The 16,378-nt window shown below is 42.3% G+C and overlaps 1 protein-coding gene across 2 annotated transcripts in view; it reads left to right on the top strand.

Moving 5' to 3' along the window:
* Positions 1 to 16,378, top strand: part of TSPAN4 (tetraspanin 4) — a 383,591-nt gene that overhangs the window by 134,790 nt on the left and 232,423 nt on the right. The window lies entirely within an intron of this gene.

Raw genomic sequence — 16,378 nt, 5'->3', positions numbered from 1 at the left:
CAGCAGCGCACTCTCGGTGTATCTGCTGGCGCTGATCCTCCGCACTGCCCTGTGTGTCTGGCGCGGTGGCAGCACCTGCCCTTTGCTTTGCTGGTGCTTTACATGTAAGGTGGCACCTCCAGCTCTGCTGTGTCCAGGTGCTGCTGGATGGGCGTGTGTTAGAGTGGGTAGCTTAGCATGGCACTGGGTACCAGTATTCCTGTTTTAGCAAACCAACTGCCTTTTTTTTTTTTTTTTTTTTTTTTTTTTTTTTTTTTCCCTCTTCTAGTGTGCTGGCACAGCTTACTTCCCTGAATGTTGCTGATATTCAGAGTTAAGGATACTGTTTTCTCAGGCAGCTCCCACACTGGGAGGCTGATCTTTAACAGATAACCAAAGTGAATTTGGGAAATCTCACATGAAGAAACAACTTTGTAAAGTGAGAAGCATATCGCTCTAAGATGAGGAGTAAAACTGTACAAGTCAAAGTAGTTCAATGTCATAAGCTACATTAGTGAGGTGTTAGGTACAGTTATAGGATGATTAACAAACATAAGGAATTTTTAAATCTACATAATTTTATTTTACTTGAGACATCTTAGTGTGTAAAGGACTGGGCTTGGGTGCAGGACCTGGATTCTATTTCAGCCTTGCTGATGGAATTGAGTCACCTAATTTTCTTGCTTTTCAGTTCCCAATCTGTATAATGAGGATGATTTTACAGCTGAGGTGTTATGGGGATAAAATCTATTTATCGCAAATGTAAGTGCAAATGCCATCTTCACCCCTTCAGAGCTGCCAAACTGACTGCCAATGCACCACTCCTTGGAGGCCCATCCCACTTCTGAAACGGGAGTTCTGTGTGCTTCTCACTAATGCCATTTTACAGAGGGTGAATGTGGGCTGCGGGCAGTTTTAAAGGATATTCCAAGAGTTGTATAAAGTCCGAGGACAAGAATAGATGCTGTAATCCTGCCTACCGGTGTCCTATGTGCTGGCCTCACTGTATGTTCCCCTTTTGGGAGGTTCAGTAAGAGTTAGAAATATGTTGCAGGACATTAGGTTAGTCATCAGCACTGCACAAAAATAGTTGAACGAGTATATTAAAGAAGTGACATGGCAAAACTCTTGGTGTAATTGAACCAATAGCAGAGCTGCCTAAAATAACAAGAACACAAGAAAGTCCTTTCTAACTGCAGCACTTTATCTAATGCCATTTTCACCTACTGTGGATAGAAGGATGAGAGGTATCTCAAATATTCTGGTAGTGGTCCCAGATATTATGCGCCCTTTGTGTTAGGAATTACAGCACTTCAAGCTATCTGCCAGAGTTGTCAGCTAAGGTGAATAACTGAAGATTTGGATGTTTGCCCAAGCTGTCTGGATTTAATTATCCTGTGAAACCTCATTAGAGATGAGCTGCACCTGTGATACTAAGAGGGAACTATTTTGAAGGTAGTTCAAACCCCAATTCATAGTTCAATTTGAAAAATACTCTCTTAGAATCTGAAAGTTTTTGCATCCCCATGTACTTTGTTACAAGTAAGTGTTCAGTCCTGATCTAATTTTTCTGAGGGAGCAGGAAATGGAGAAGATGCATTTGGTAGCCAAAATGATCTTGTTAAATTGGAATTACAGTCTGAAAAAAATGGATAAATGCAGTATATTTCACCTGAGAAATAATCACCTGCATAAGTACAAATAGGCCTATAAAAGAAGATCGGGGGGTTATTGTGGTTCACAAGGTGAATTTAAGTCGGGAATGTTGTGTTGCTTCAAAAGGCAAAGCCATCTTGCAATGCAAAACCAGAATATTATCGCCCATGAGACCTGTGAAATGATCCATCTCTTTGGCTCTTAGTACAGTCTCAGCTGGTATATAGTTCGGATTTTGGGAGCTGCAGTTGAAAGATGTGGATCAACTGGACAATTTGATACGAGCGCAGTGAGAGCGATCAAGGTCAAAATAAAATCTGAAGGGAAGATTGCGTGAATTGAAGTTATTTGGCAAAGAAGATATTGCTAAGGATATTTAGTGACATTTTGCAAACATGTAAATGGCTGCTGGAAAGAGGAAGGGAAGAGCTCTTCTTTGTAGGTGTAGGGTAAGAAGTAATAGGCTTCAGTCACAGAATAGATTCAGGTTTGTTCACCAATGAAGTAAATGTCTGTCTGGGGTGACATAGATATGACCTGTTCTGCTGTCATCCATGGATCTTTTCAAGTCTCTCCCAATTCTGTGATTCTATAATTCTGCATGATTATGTGCTTTGAGTTGAAAATGAATGTCCTTAATCCTCTGCAGCAGACAATGTGCTCACTGTCTCCCGGAGAACCTGTTCCTGCAACTAGGGCTGATGCTATTATAGATAATAGTAGCTGGGCAGAGGGAAGGGGTTGGGTGGATATGTAATCTTTCGGCAGTCATAAACAACGTGGAGACATGAGTCAGGAATGATTGGTTATTCTGTTTCTCAGGGTACAAAAGCTGTGGTATAGCCACTTGTATTGTTGGGTGGTAAATGCAAAACAGGGAAGGACTTTTTCACACCAGAATTAATTAACCTGAGGAGTTTATTGCTGTTAGATGTGTTGGATGGTGAAAATAGACAATACTATGCCAGCAGATCTGTCAAAAGCATTTAAACATAAATATACAATTCCAGCGCAGAAATTGTCCAAAACACACGTTGCTGGAGGGATTGTATACCATGGAGGCTATCACTATGTTTGTGCCCTGTTCTCATACTCTTGGCACTTGAAAGTGGTGTCTGTCAGAGTTTGAAGGGGGAGCTGGGTCCAAAATTTATTGAAGGAGGGTTTTCTCTTTCTCCATTCTGCAGTGCGCAGCCTGTGAAGGCATCCACATGCCTGATAATCAGCACATTTAAAATAGCCTTTTGCCTGTCAGGATCTGAGAAGAGCCCTGACCAGGATAACTTCTGTTCCCAGCTGAGAAGTATTCTGTCAGCACTCCCACTTCGATCCGAGAAGTGCAGTGGAACAGCTGGGGTGGAGTGGGAAGAGACAGCAGAAATTCAGTCCCAGGCATTAGACATTCTCCTGCCTTTGCTGGGGATTTCAGGGCATGTGCTTCCTAGATTATTTCCAGCCAGATCTGTGCTGTGAAGTATCAAGTCTTTGCTGTTAAGGATAACTTAGGAAGCCCCGTCATGAGACATTTCTGAGTATGAAGCTTGGCCTGGCTTATAGGAGCGGTTGCGGATAGCCAGGAAGTATGTGAGCAAGGTCAGATAAAAACTGCATAAATGCTATGTGTCGATTTTTTCTCTCACAAAATTGCCCTGTCTTTAGCAGGATGATATAATGAATAATCCTAAAATAATTTCTGTATCAATCATGCTGCCATTCTGTTAGGATTATGTGTTGTGAGGACATAGCTATACAGGATTGATATGCTAGGATAGGAGGTGGCATGCACACAGCAGACTCTCGGTGCTGTTCTGTCTGTAAGCTTTCCTCTGCCAACACTGTTGACAGGAGTGAGCTATGAATTTTACCTGTGGGGCAAACATTTCAAAGTGTTGACAAAAGAGGATTGAGTGCAATGGCAGAGGCTATCTGGTAGGAGAACACAAGACCGGGAAAGGCCCTAAGGAGAGCTAAGCACCTCTGGTCACGGTCAGCTTGTTACAGAATAGCATCTTGATGGGCCAGCCTGCTGGAGCACATTGTTAGAGGGAATATTCCTGGCAGACAGGATGCAGATAGATAACAAAATGGAAATCAGGCAGAATAATGTCCATATGAGGAGTCTTTTTAGTCCAGTAAGGCGTACACTGATGTGGAAGAGTGTCTTGTAGTTCTAGAGCACAATGCCCTGATCAGTGAGCAAAAATACTGGTGTTTAGATTTGGAAAGGTATTGTGGTAGCTAGCTCTCTTATTAGGAAGCTAAAAGTACCTTTACAAGTCTGGAATAAAGCTATAGGAGACAAGAGCTCTTTGAGGGTTGGCTGAATGGTAGGGCAGTTGTACTTGGCTAGAATAATGGATAGAAATCATTATTTCAAGCTGAAAAATAGCATACATGTGAAATCCTCCTCAAAACTTTGTTATTGTCTTTCTAGGTATTGTTTCAAGATTTTTCTGTTTTTCTAATGTTAAGCCTTTTAAGACAAAGCAAAAGTATCCCATAATGTACAGACCCTGAAAAAGGATTCTGCAAATTAAAACTGAAAAAAGATCACTTTAACATTTTCTCACCAGATTTTACTGCAGATCATTCCCAAATCATAAGTCTTCTGAATTGAAAAGCAGCAACACTTTCAAAACGGGCTGTACTTCATAGGCATGACAAAAAATTACCACACCAGGCATTGACCCAACTAATCTGGACATTGGCCAATACTGCATAGCTTAGGAGTACCTCATTTAGTGGTTGGTTTCTCTCATCTTTTATAAATAAATTTTAAATCCTATTTAACATAAGTGCAAGTGTTATTATGAGCTGTATAGAAGTCCAATCCTAGTGCACATCCTGCAGAGGTCTTGGAAAGGAAGGCGCTTGGTTGTGATCAGGTGGTGTAGCTATAGCAGAACTGATGTTGCACAAGAGGAATTTTTATCCTTTGCAGAAGAATTTAGAGCAACCTGTGAGATAGTTTAAATTAATGCTGTCTGAATTAGTACCTGTGATTGGCTCTCATCACAGACTACTTGATTCAGCGCCCTGAACAGCACACTCTCAGGTGTCTGATGTGGCTCTCCGTGCCTATCCCTGCCCTCAGCAGCCCCTATATCCATTTTGGACCATCTATACCAGAATAATGCTGTCTGGGACAGAATGCGCCTGGTGCTGGAAAATCCCCAACTTGTTTTGATAGCAGCTTTACAGTTGCTTTGTGCATTCTGAACAGCCAAATCAGTCAGATGAGGAACTGAATAACTGACCCTTTATGTTCCTGTCATGTGCCCACCTTAAAAAAAATTCACCCTGAAGGTTAATAAAATAAAGAAATAAATAATAAAAAAATAAAGCATTTTTATGCAGCACCTCCAAGTCCCTTGATAGTCCTTGTGGAAGTGACAAACATGCCCTCAGGGTTTGCAATGTATATTGTGTGTTGCATATACCTCATAATGAATATTCTAGTGGCTATTCCACTGTAGTTATTTCTGAAGTCCCAACTGAAATGGGAGATTTTTCTGCAGGATGTTGTACTTGGTGCACACTAATTCCTTCTGAACTTGTGATCTGCTTTGCTGAAATGGAATTTCCCTGCAGAAGAATTTGCCCTCCTGATATTGAACTAATAATATGAATGTTTATGTGTTTCTGTTTGAAAGGGCTGGTAGCCACAGAGCACAACTGGCTTGTAATAATACTCAAGTTATTATTGTGAAATAGGTGTCAGGTTGTTTGTTTTCTTTTTTTCCTGGAGGTGTATTTAATGATGTATTAAATACAGCAAATTTCCACTCAAAATGAAGAACAATTCTTCCTTATATTCTCGGTTTCATTACTAGGATTTCGGCAAAGTTTATTTGGAGTTGTTTGTCCCCCAAACCTATTTTATTGATGCCTATGCTAAAGCAAAACTCACTGGTCAGATGAGAGGAAAAATACATATGTGTACAGTGACATATCTGCAGTGATATCATCTGCTTTATGGAGAAATGCCTTTTAGTTCATCTTGTACATCTGTATCCTTAGCAGCAGGTGCCACTGCCAGACAATTCATCAAAGTTAATGTGATTGCTGAGAAATGCTAAAGCCTTTTTTTTTTTTTATTGCTGTGGGAGGTGGTGTAAAGCACTGTGTACTCTGTGGGAGGGGAAGAGGCTATGCTGACAAACAAGCTGGAAAGGTGGACTTTTCAACTCTACTTTGTTCAGGATTAAGTATAAAAAAACAAATGTCCTCTCTGTGGCTTGTGATGAGGAGCAAATGTGGGACACTGTGTCTCAGCAGGAGGTGGGAGCACAAGTTCAGCGAGAGGGAGGCCATCTGGTAGGTGGGGTGGAATACACTTGCAGGAAGAACAGGGATGAAAAGTGAATATGGATTTTTTCCAGTTGAAATGATGCCGATTTAGTCATGCCGTCAGCAGAGACTGGACATTTGCATTCTTCCCTTGGCGGGTGGCTTTAAAAGCAGCGCACGCTGCTTGGCAGATTGTACTGGGCAACTGTACCAGCCCATCCCACCAAGTTTTTGGCTTTACTACTTGTAGCTGCTGATGCTTACTAACTGGTGAGTGGCAGGATTTGCTGAGTTTTGATGCCTGTCTGAACTTTTGCCCTGCATTGACAAGACTGGTCTGGAGACCACCAAAAATCAGGAGTTTGCATATGTGTGGCTGGATAGGAAGTAGCCAGGTTTGGGAGGAGGGAGCCTGGAGCTGTAGTAAACAAACCCCAGGAGCACGTGTGCTAGTGCTGGAATGATAAATGGCTACGAAAGGGTGCTCTGTGGCATCAGAGGGGGGAAATGTTAGCAGAGAGCTAATTTACAGGAAAATAAAATGATACAAAGCAGACAATGATAGAATTAACAACAAATTGCTAGCAATATATACTGTCATCAGCAGGCGTGGAAATGAGGGTGGAGCGTGCAAGTCTGAATGGAGGCATGCCCCCACACAGACAGCCCCTTTGGTTAGAAGTATACACTGCTCAAACCCCTGGTAGGTCCTAATGCCAAGACGGACACAGGTTTAGGAGCTGGGAGGCTGTGTCCTTCCTTCTCAACATGCAGCTGCACATGTAAGAAGCATCTGTGTTATGGGAAGGACAGCTGAGGCGCCTTTTCCTCACATCAATGCTTGTACGCACAGAAGACAGCAGTAGGGAAACATCTGAGAAGTTGAGCGTGAGCTAAACATGCTTGGTGACAGAATAGTGATGCCAGGGAGGTTGGAGATGCCAAGCAGGGAACAATTTAAGCCTAATAGGAGAACAGAAGTGACGATGAAATGGTGAGGTCTCACAAGTGTTTCATGGGACAGAAAGCTCAGGCATGTATGCAATAATACAGTTAAGAGCTCAGGACCTGCAGTGTGATTATATTAGTAAACCACGCGATAATCAGATTGGCCTTCACAGAAAAGATGTAAACAGTATCACCTTGTGATTCTGCCACACTCTCTGTGCAAAGCCAGAGCTGAATTAGAAATCAACTTAGTCTCAGGGCACCAGATTTAAATCCTACAGCCCAGTTTAATTGCAGTTCATAGCCAAACTTTTTCTAAATTGTACAGTGATGCCAGTGCAATGTTCTTTTCCTTGTCCTTTGTATAACCTTTCCTGGTCCTATTTGAAATTGGGGAGTGTGGGTAATATCTACGGCAATTGTTTGGTTTATTGATTTTTTCATGCCCTAAAGTGAAAGGGCTATCAGCACAATAACTTGGATATATGAAACAAAGATTTGAATTCTAATTTGTTCAATATTTTAGAAAAGTCGGATTTTCATTTTCATAGCCAAGTTCTGACTGTGTTTGAAGGACAGGATCCCCCATAGAATAAACTTTGACTTCCTCATTTCTTTGTGCTTTTAAGTAGTTTGAGGTGCTTTGATGCTTATCTAGTGATAATAGTCTGGGTTTTTTTTTTTCAGGAGAAAGTTTTATTTCCTGAAATAGCTGGTAGCTGAGGTTTTGGACCCAGAAGTCCAATCTCAGTGTTGTTTTCCATAAAGGACATAAGTGAGAGAACGCCTTCTTCTGGCAGAAGAGGAGGAAGTGAGTAATCACTGCTGAAAGTGGAGCATTATTTATAAAGGCTGCTTAGAGCTTCAGACACGTTGGTCTTCTGTTGAGTAGCATTTGTTTGTGCATCTATATCCCATTCTTCCCACAAGTTCTATTAACGACTACATTGAACTCAAAAAGGATCAATGTCTTAATGTCTTTTCACCGAGTATCAAATGTTAGGGGTGTCTCATTAAGGCAAGTAACAGTATTCTTAATGGTAAGTTCATCCACAAGTCAGGACAGGTTTTATCCATCCACTCATAAAATCTGACCTTTACAGAAGTCTATCTTTTCAAGTATTGTATGTGTTACAGATTCTTCTTGAGATTCTCATTGGGTTTCATTTTTTTCCTACATTAGACTGCATGTGAATCCTGACAGAGTTTGGGGAACTTCCTTTTCCTTATAAATGGAATCTTACGGCCAAATAAAATAGCATAAACAATTTCAAATGCATAAAGCAAAGTAGAGTTCAGAGATATAAATTCAGTTCCCTGGTATAATTTAAATAAACAACTCAACCAACAGAAAGTCCCATAATCTAGTTCACATGAGCAGATGTTTGGCAGGATTGAGCATGGTGCATTTGCAGTCTCTGCTTATCACAGAACCAGGACCGTATGCATCACTGCCACATGCTCCTCTTTTCCCTTCATCCCAGGGAAACTAATCTTGTCAAGAAAAGAAAGTAGGAGGAGGAAATTTATCATTCCAGCACAAGCTGGATACAATTCCTGTACTCAATGTTTGTCAGCAGAGGCTGGGCTGGGAGATGCCTTATATCTTTCAGACAGCCTACTGCAGATAGCAGATAGGAATTTCAATGTCTGATCTTACTTGTAGTGTAGTTTTGTTTATTTTTTAACGCGTGTGAATTATAAAGATATTTTCTTCAACAGACTCTGACACTGAAATGTTTGACAATGCAGCATCTCTCCTTTGTGTGGCATATACAAGTGGTTTGTTAACTGTACAACTGTAATTTCTATTTTATCATAAATGAAGAATGGGAGAGACATGTTGGGAGCAGAAGCTTCATATAAAATGGAAAATTTACTTTAAGATTCCAAAAAGTACCATTAGATTTGGAAGGGTTTCCCTTTTCCCTCAGGTGGAGAAAATCTTTCAGTTTCGACCATGGTATCAGTACAGTGAGTGTTAGTATAAACAGTTTGTCAATTGTTATAGAATAGTCTCTCCTGTTAACATCCTTGGACTAAATTTTCAGTCCTTACTACCTGAGCTGTAAAACCAGGAATTCACATAAAGAGTTGTAGTAGCTTTTGATGGAGAAGTCTCCCACTTACGATAACCGACAGAGGATCTGTGGCCTGAGCAGCTCTGAGAATGGTGAGGTGCTGTGAATACAAGGTGGAGAAGCAGGGGACTTTTGATTTATGAAGGAAACTTAAATGGGGTCATCTGCTGCTGCGGTGAGGGGCTGAGTATCACAGAAGTTGTGGGTGTGTAGGGGAATCAGCATAACAAAATTCAGTGGGAGATTTTATGGAAGGGGATAGTAGTATTTATTCCCAAAATCTTTAAATAAGTTGATTTTGCCTGCTTACACTCATTTTGTCATAGATTTCATTCATCTGCATGCTTGTACCCACAAGCACTGGGAGGTGTACATCCAAGTGCTCTGGCAAGCATCTCTTGTGTGTGACGCACAGGACAAAGGATGCCTGATGTCACGTCTCGGAAGTTCTTCCTGATGTAAGGAGCATGTTTTTGGACAGATCTTTTGTGCTCTTTAGGATTTAGCAGTGGTTGCAGGGTGGTGCTTTTCTTCAGAGCCTTGCTTACACTATCTTCCATAAATCTTAGGCCATGTTACCACCCCTTGCCTGTTTTCCTCTTGGTCTAAGGAGTGTCGGAGTGGTGGAGTGACACTGCCACAACCTCGGTGTGATCTTTGTTAGCAGAGCAGGCCTTTTGTTTAACCCTTTGTCCTTCTGTTTCTTCTGGTGCTTGCACCTACACATTTCTGTGCAGACTGTGTTTATGCCACTCTTCATATTTCTGTAACAAATCTCCACAGGTGGAATTTTTAACTCTGTAGAAGTAAAATTCTTGTGGACGTCAAAGAGAGTGAGTTGTGTCAGTGCTCAGTACTTTGGAAAATTACCTCCTTAGAAATCCTGTTGTATAACACCCCTCTCCAAATGGGGGAGGCATCCCCAACATCAGGTCTGGACTAGATAGAATAATGTTATGACCCTGTTGTAGTTGTAGAAACGTACTGTTGCATGAGCACAGAGAAGCAGTTAAGCTTTTGCTTGAACCTGAAACTATGTGTGACACTGTTTCCAGGTGGCACCTGTTTTCAGACTTTTGTCCCACGAGAACAACTTTGTTTCCTCTGCTTAGCAGAAAGATTTAGACCTCTGGAAAAGTGAACTTTGCTCTGGTGTTACTGTGCTGTCAGGGCTCAGCACCAAATCGCGTATTCATCCAAGTTGTTCTGCATGGTTGCTACCTCTTGGTCACCTTTAGCTTTTGTGCCCCTTGGCTAACTGCAGGAGACAACTTCACTTAGCTGAGGATCCAGAGAATAACTGGAAGAGAGAGTACTTTGATGCAGGACAGCAATGCCAGGAAGAGCTGCTCACACAGCTCGAGAAGATTGTGGTTCCAAGAGGCAGTTCACTCATGCGTACAGAAAAGAGATACCAACCTTGGGCTGCTGAGAAATTTTCTCGAGAACCCCCCTCTTCCTCCTCAACTTAGTGTCTTTTGTGGTGCGCTAGAGTTATTAATACCAAGTCTATCAGCACACTATAGTTTGTAGTCTTCTGTGGAGAGTCCTCGGTGATTGTGTTGCATTAGTACTTCAGCTTTTGCACAGCATATGTGAGTTTCATGCGTCAGTGGCTTTTGTCACAAGAGTGCTTGGTTATTGAAGCTGTCGAATGAGCCTACCTGCAGTGATTTGAATGTTTGATTAAAACTTGATTTGATTCCTCTATCTGAGCTGAATATTCTGCAAAAAGGCCAAAACACCGCAGTGGTCTGAGACAAGGGGAAATGTGAAGGGAGAAGTGGGGAATGAGGGTAGGGGCAGAAAGCAGAAAGTTGCTGAAACGTTCTGTAACCACTTAGAACTATAATTTAAGTTCAGTATAATTTGCAAGCTAAAAGCAATCTTTTGCAAAATTCTCAACGTACGCTACGTTGTGGGTGGATATGAAGATTACTGCCTTTTAAAGAGTTGGCAGTGGGGTTTGGCAGAGGGGAGGATACAAAAAGCAAGTTGTTTTTGCATGCAAACCCAGTGTTGGTGAGGTCTCTGTAACACAACTACTGTGGAGATTAAATAAGTATTTGAGATAGCAACTCTGAGGTGGGGTCCCTAGACTACCTCACCTGCATGATTCCCTTTTCTCCACAAGCTGAAGAAGCCAGGAGCTATGGAAAAAAGAGTGGGAAAGGAACTAAAAATGTTATGAATGTTAGAAGGAAACTTCCCACTCTTTAGCACAATATCCTTGAATATATAACCCAGTCTGGAAAGAAATTTAGTTGGTACTCAGGTGTCAACTGTTTGGGAAGCAGCGAGTTTCCTAAGTACTGAGGAACAGTTTGGGCTTTAGCCTGTGGCAGGATGGGAGTGAGGACTCTGGCAAGCTCGAGTGAGTCGTTTAAACATCAGCATGGAAAATCCCAAAATTCACAGAGCAGCTACCAGTGAGCTTCTGTGTAAAATTTCATCCATGATTTATTATGTGCTTGCAGCTGTCAGGCTTTTTCACCCTACTGCGCTCTCTCCAGATGTTTGCCTGGGACTCACCGTGCAGCACCAAAGGAAAGCACTGCTAGAAGATCACACAGCTGTATTTGACTAAACCACTTCTGGGGGGTGGTGGGCAGCAGTGAAATCTTATGGCTCAGTAGTGAGCCTGGAGCATAATAGCCAAGCGGTTGTGCTGTCAGCTCTTCAGGGGTCCCGGGAGCAATCCTGGTGACTGGTTGTGCTTTGTCAGGTGTCTCACAGTGTCAGACCTAACTTGGTCTGCCCTCTTTGCATAAACAGGAAAATCTGTCAGCAGTACCAAGGAGGTCCGGTTTCCTTGGGAACTTAGTGCTAAGTCTTATTTACAACGTGGGATGGATGCTTGGAGCAGCAGGGTAGGGAGAGCATGTTATCAGACCTCCTGACGCCTTGTGTCTTGAAGTTGCCAGCATTTGGGAGTGCCTCACTGAGCACTGATGGCAGGGACAAGCCAAAAGGCTATTTTCTTAACTCCTGATGCTCCCCTGCTGCATCCCCTTCCATGTTGGGCATGTGAAGTTAGCAGATGGGCTTCCCCCAAGGTGACACATACTTACCTGCAGGGAAGAGAAGCTCTTGTACCAAGTCCCCAGTGAAAGTGCCGCTGCTGGCAGGCAGGCAGCTCTGCCGCTTGGCAGCAGGCCTCTGAGAGAAGATTACTTTGTCCTTGTTCTTAGTCCTGTTCGCCAGGTTCCCTTCTGATTGCCAGGCTGGTAATGCATGGGGGAGATAACCCTGGTTCAGTGAGCAGCAATTCAGTCTGTCATCAAACAGAAAATATTTGGGCAGAATTAACAGAACCCTCTGCTAAACTAATTTGGTATCAGACTTGTGGGTGTGGCTCTTTGGTACAAGTATTTTTTTTTTTGGTTTGTCTTTCTGCAGAGAGGACTGAAATCTTCCACCAGAATCTCTCTCTGTCCCTTACAGGCCTGTTCACAACTTTTGCAGTCCACCTTCACGCTCTTTGCCTTCAGACTAAACTGCTGCCCCTCATCTCTCTGCATCCGGCTTCCCAGCAGCAGAGGTTTTGTTCCCTTTTCCCCAGCACTCCCATCTCCAGCTCTGCAGACCATGAGACTTGTTTGTGCTGTCGCTCTCCATGGCTTGCTGAGTTTTCCAGACACTTCAGGTAGTCCTGCCAGTCTAGTCCCGTCCCTCCCAACCCCTGACCTCCTCCAAAAGAAATATATACGTCATTGCTTCAGAGTGGTGTTCCTTTGTGAAATTTGGCCGCTTTCTCTGTTGGAAAACAGGATATATCTTTCCTATTTTGATTCTCATCTCCTCATTTTTCCCACCTTCCTAGCTGCTGCTAATGGCTTTGGCTGTGTCTGAGTGTGACTCCTAATCCCAGAGGGCATAACTGGTTGAGATCCAGGTCACAAATAACACTTGTGTTCACAGGATCTTGTCTAGATAAGCCTCAGTGAAGATTCCTGCCATAGTATACAGGAAGGTGTATTACTGTGCCCTGCACAGGTGTTAAGACTTCATTATATGTGGGAACCAAGATGTCTGTGGACTTCTCTCAGTAATATAGCTACAAAGGATCTCTTAACACACTTTACCATGCAGGGATTCCCACACATACTTGCAAGCATTGCATACTGCCAGTTTTTCAAATTTTCCTATGACAGGGCAGACCTCGTGTCTCTGGTACTTCTTGAATTACTTTATTGTCTATCTTCCATAGCAAATATAACAGGTGATACACACACGTGTGGGTATATCCACCTGAAGCATTTGTACTCTCTGTCCAGAGTATCTAGCTGTGAAAGCACTGGATTCATTATTTGGTGTGAGGGCCATGAGAACAGTTTATCATGATACTAATGTGGTTGGGATTTACTGAGCAGTAAGTGCAGAAGAAAACACACTTTTTTGTTTATTGGCCATCTTCAGTGAGCTTCCGAACGCAATTTTTTCTCCAGTGTTTCAATTTAAGATACGAGTTAACTGATTTGATTTTATGAAGAAGTCACTCTTCACCCTCTGCTGTAGGTATAAAGCAGCAAATGAAGAGATAAAACTGGATGTGGAGGAATGTGAAGTGGTTATGATGGCTGCATGGGGCATGATAGACAGCAGCAGGGTTTCACAAGGAGAGAGGTTTATAGCATCACAGCTGCTGGCTGCATCTTTCCGATGCCCAAACCTGGGTGGAAATTTCTCTGTGCAATCTAAAGTCTTGCTGTTACTGAACATTAGGAAGGCATCATGTTCATGAACACTTTATTTATATGCGCATACCGGGCATATAGAGAGGATGAAATTGCTAATTGAGTGTGGCTATATCAAAGCAGATCTTGCTTCTGTACTTCTTCATGTTTTGGCAGCCTAATAGTGGCATTTGTTTTGTTGCTGTTGTGTTTTCCTGTAGCCATTTGTTGCTGAGTTGTGATTTCCATGTGTCTGTTGCAGCCGAATCCTCAGATGCACAAGGGCCAGGATTTTCACTCAAAAATGTCAAATAGGAGACAGTAACCCAAGTACAGAGCAAGGGGCCTAGGCAGTCACAATTCTCCTTTTTATAATCTGCTCTGGCCAGCAATTTTCTGTTTTGGTACAAAAACAAATCCGGAAAACCAGCCAGATTCCTTTTATAAGGTGTTGGCCCTATTTGGCATGTTTTGATATACAGTGATAATGGTGAGCGCTCAGAGCTGTGCTGGCTGGCCTCTGCAGTGTGCAATTCTGTTCCAATGCAGCAGACACTGAGGTAGTTTTAATGCTGTCCATTTGGTTAGCGTCTGCCTAAAACATCCCAGAACACTGGTTTTCTTAGCATTAAAAAATCAGTTATTTTACCTTTGTGAAAAATAGTTTGCTTTCTCCTTTAGTAACTTGCTGCTGTCTGCTCTCCCATGCAACTACTGCTTACTTGCTGTCACTGTTCAGCTCATCCAGGGTGACATTGTCCTCTTGTTTTGACAATGAACTTAATCTATTTGTGCAGTTCAAAGTACAGGCTGTGTGGCCAGTGATGGAAATGCACGGGCTTAGGCAGTTTATAACGAAATACAGTCTCTTACTTCAGCTGCTTTGAAGCCACTGCAAATCAGTTGTTGGATTTAATGTGTCTTTGGGGATGTGAAATGAATTTAGTGGCTTCTAGCTGGTTGTAGTGAATCAGGTGTTCACCTCATGAAATACTCCAATATAATCAAGCTTTGTGGGTGGCAGACTTAGCAGGTATGCCAGTGGCTATATCAAACTGGATGTAGCTTACTCGACCAACAGGGATTTTGATAAACCAAGTTGGAGGCAATTTAACAGACAGATCATTGAGTAGGAGCTTCCTACTGTAGCTGCCTGTACTGCATGGGTTGCAGACACAGGATAGTAGGACTTTGAGTAAATGGCACTGCAGAGCCGAGTTAGGTGGTAGGATCAATAATTTCCTGTTCGAGTCTCTTAGTGCTGCTGGGGTGGGGGATCTGCCTCGGTACAATGTTAGCACTGTGAAAAATCAAAGTCTGGGCTATGAATCTGGTGCCTTTCAGTAGCAATAGATTCCAAGTAGTTGCACAGAAGAGCAGATAGCAAGTTACTTAAGAGAAAGCAAACTATTTCTGATAAATTTGAAAACACTCGAGTTGTCCTTGCTAAGTAATGGGTTACACGTTATCTGGCTGAAACACCTTCCCAGAAAAAACTTGTGTCCCTCCTGGGAGCACTGGTGGGGTGGGAATGGCTGCAAAGCCTCTCTCCATGCCAGGTACTATCAGAAATGTTTGCTGCGAAGATGAGACTGGAGCAAGGCACGTTGTTTATGTTACCTGGATTTTTAGATTAATTGTGGCTCTAAAATGTAGCCAGCTTCATTAGACTTTAGACCATGCTTTCGTGGAGATACTAGGACTCTGGCTTCTTAAATGGAAGTAGCTATGCACTAAGTATTAACACCAGAAAACTCCAGTCACAGGCAGCAGATGCACAGTAGTTCGCCCTTGCCTGGCAAATTTCCTTCCTTAATGCCAGAAGTCAGAAACAGCACCACATTTCTTTCCTTTTACCTTTTTGGCCTTGAATTCTCTGCACTCTGTAAACTAATATGTAGCTCAGCATCTATTTCCAGAAGTCATACATTTCCCTTGATTTACATTGTTTAATCAGTGAGGATGCAGTGGATGCATATACTGTGAACAAGACCATCTTTATTGCAATCACTTTTCTGACTGCAAGCTTCAGCTTTCAAGGCAATTAAAAGATAAGCGCACAGGTATGTAAAACTGCCTTCTGCTTGTTACAGTGATGGTGTTTGCTTGGGCTATTTTCTGTTATTCTCTGCAGCCATCAAAGCATTTCCTCCTAGTAATTCCTGCTAGTCACCAGAAACTTAGCTATATAAATTCCCCTCCTTCTCCTTCCATTGGTAGGAGTCTAAGACAAATCAAGAGATTCAAGATATTCAAGTTCTGTCTATGGATTAGTGTCCTGTGGTGGAAACTGTTCTCGGGTTACAGGAAAAATACTAAAAATAAGCAGTTGTGTATCTGCTACGGAGCTTTTCAGTATCAGTGCAGCAGTAGAGGGAAGAGCCTAGCCATATGGGAGATATCATCAGTATGCATTGGATGAAATATAAATGCAGCTTTAGTGAGCCAAAAAGGTAAACTGTTGTTGAACTGTCTTCAGTCTGTGTTTTTCGTGGGTCTAGACTAATGATGAAGCAATGAACAATAAAATGTGTGTTGACCTAATGAATAAGAGATGCTGCTGAGATACAAGGGACTACCTCAATTCCTGCCTTTCTCACTGCTCTGCTGGGTAATTGTTCCTTATTTGTGCTTCGCTACCTATATCTGTCAGTTGGCAATAATGATAATCATCTCCGTTTTAAAGCTTGTTGGGCTATACCAGTGAAGAGCATACGTAGGATCTGGACACAATCGTCTTTTTATTTT

The sequence above is a fragment of the Athene cunicularia genome (genome assembly GCF_003259725.1).
Source record: "Athene cunicularia isolate RWA chromosome 5 unlocalized genomic scaffold, athCun1 chr5_part2, whole genome shotgun sequence".
NCBI lineage: Eukaryota > Metazoa > Chordata > Aves > Strigiformes > Strigidae > Athene > Athene cunicularia.
This window is presented reverse-complemented; position numbering and strand designations above follow the sequence as displayed.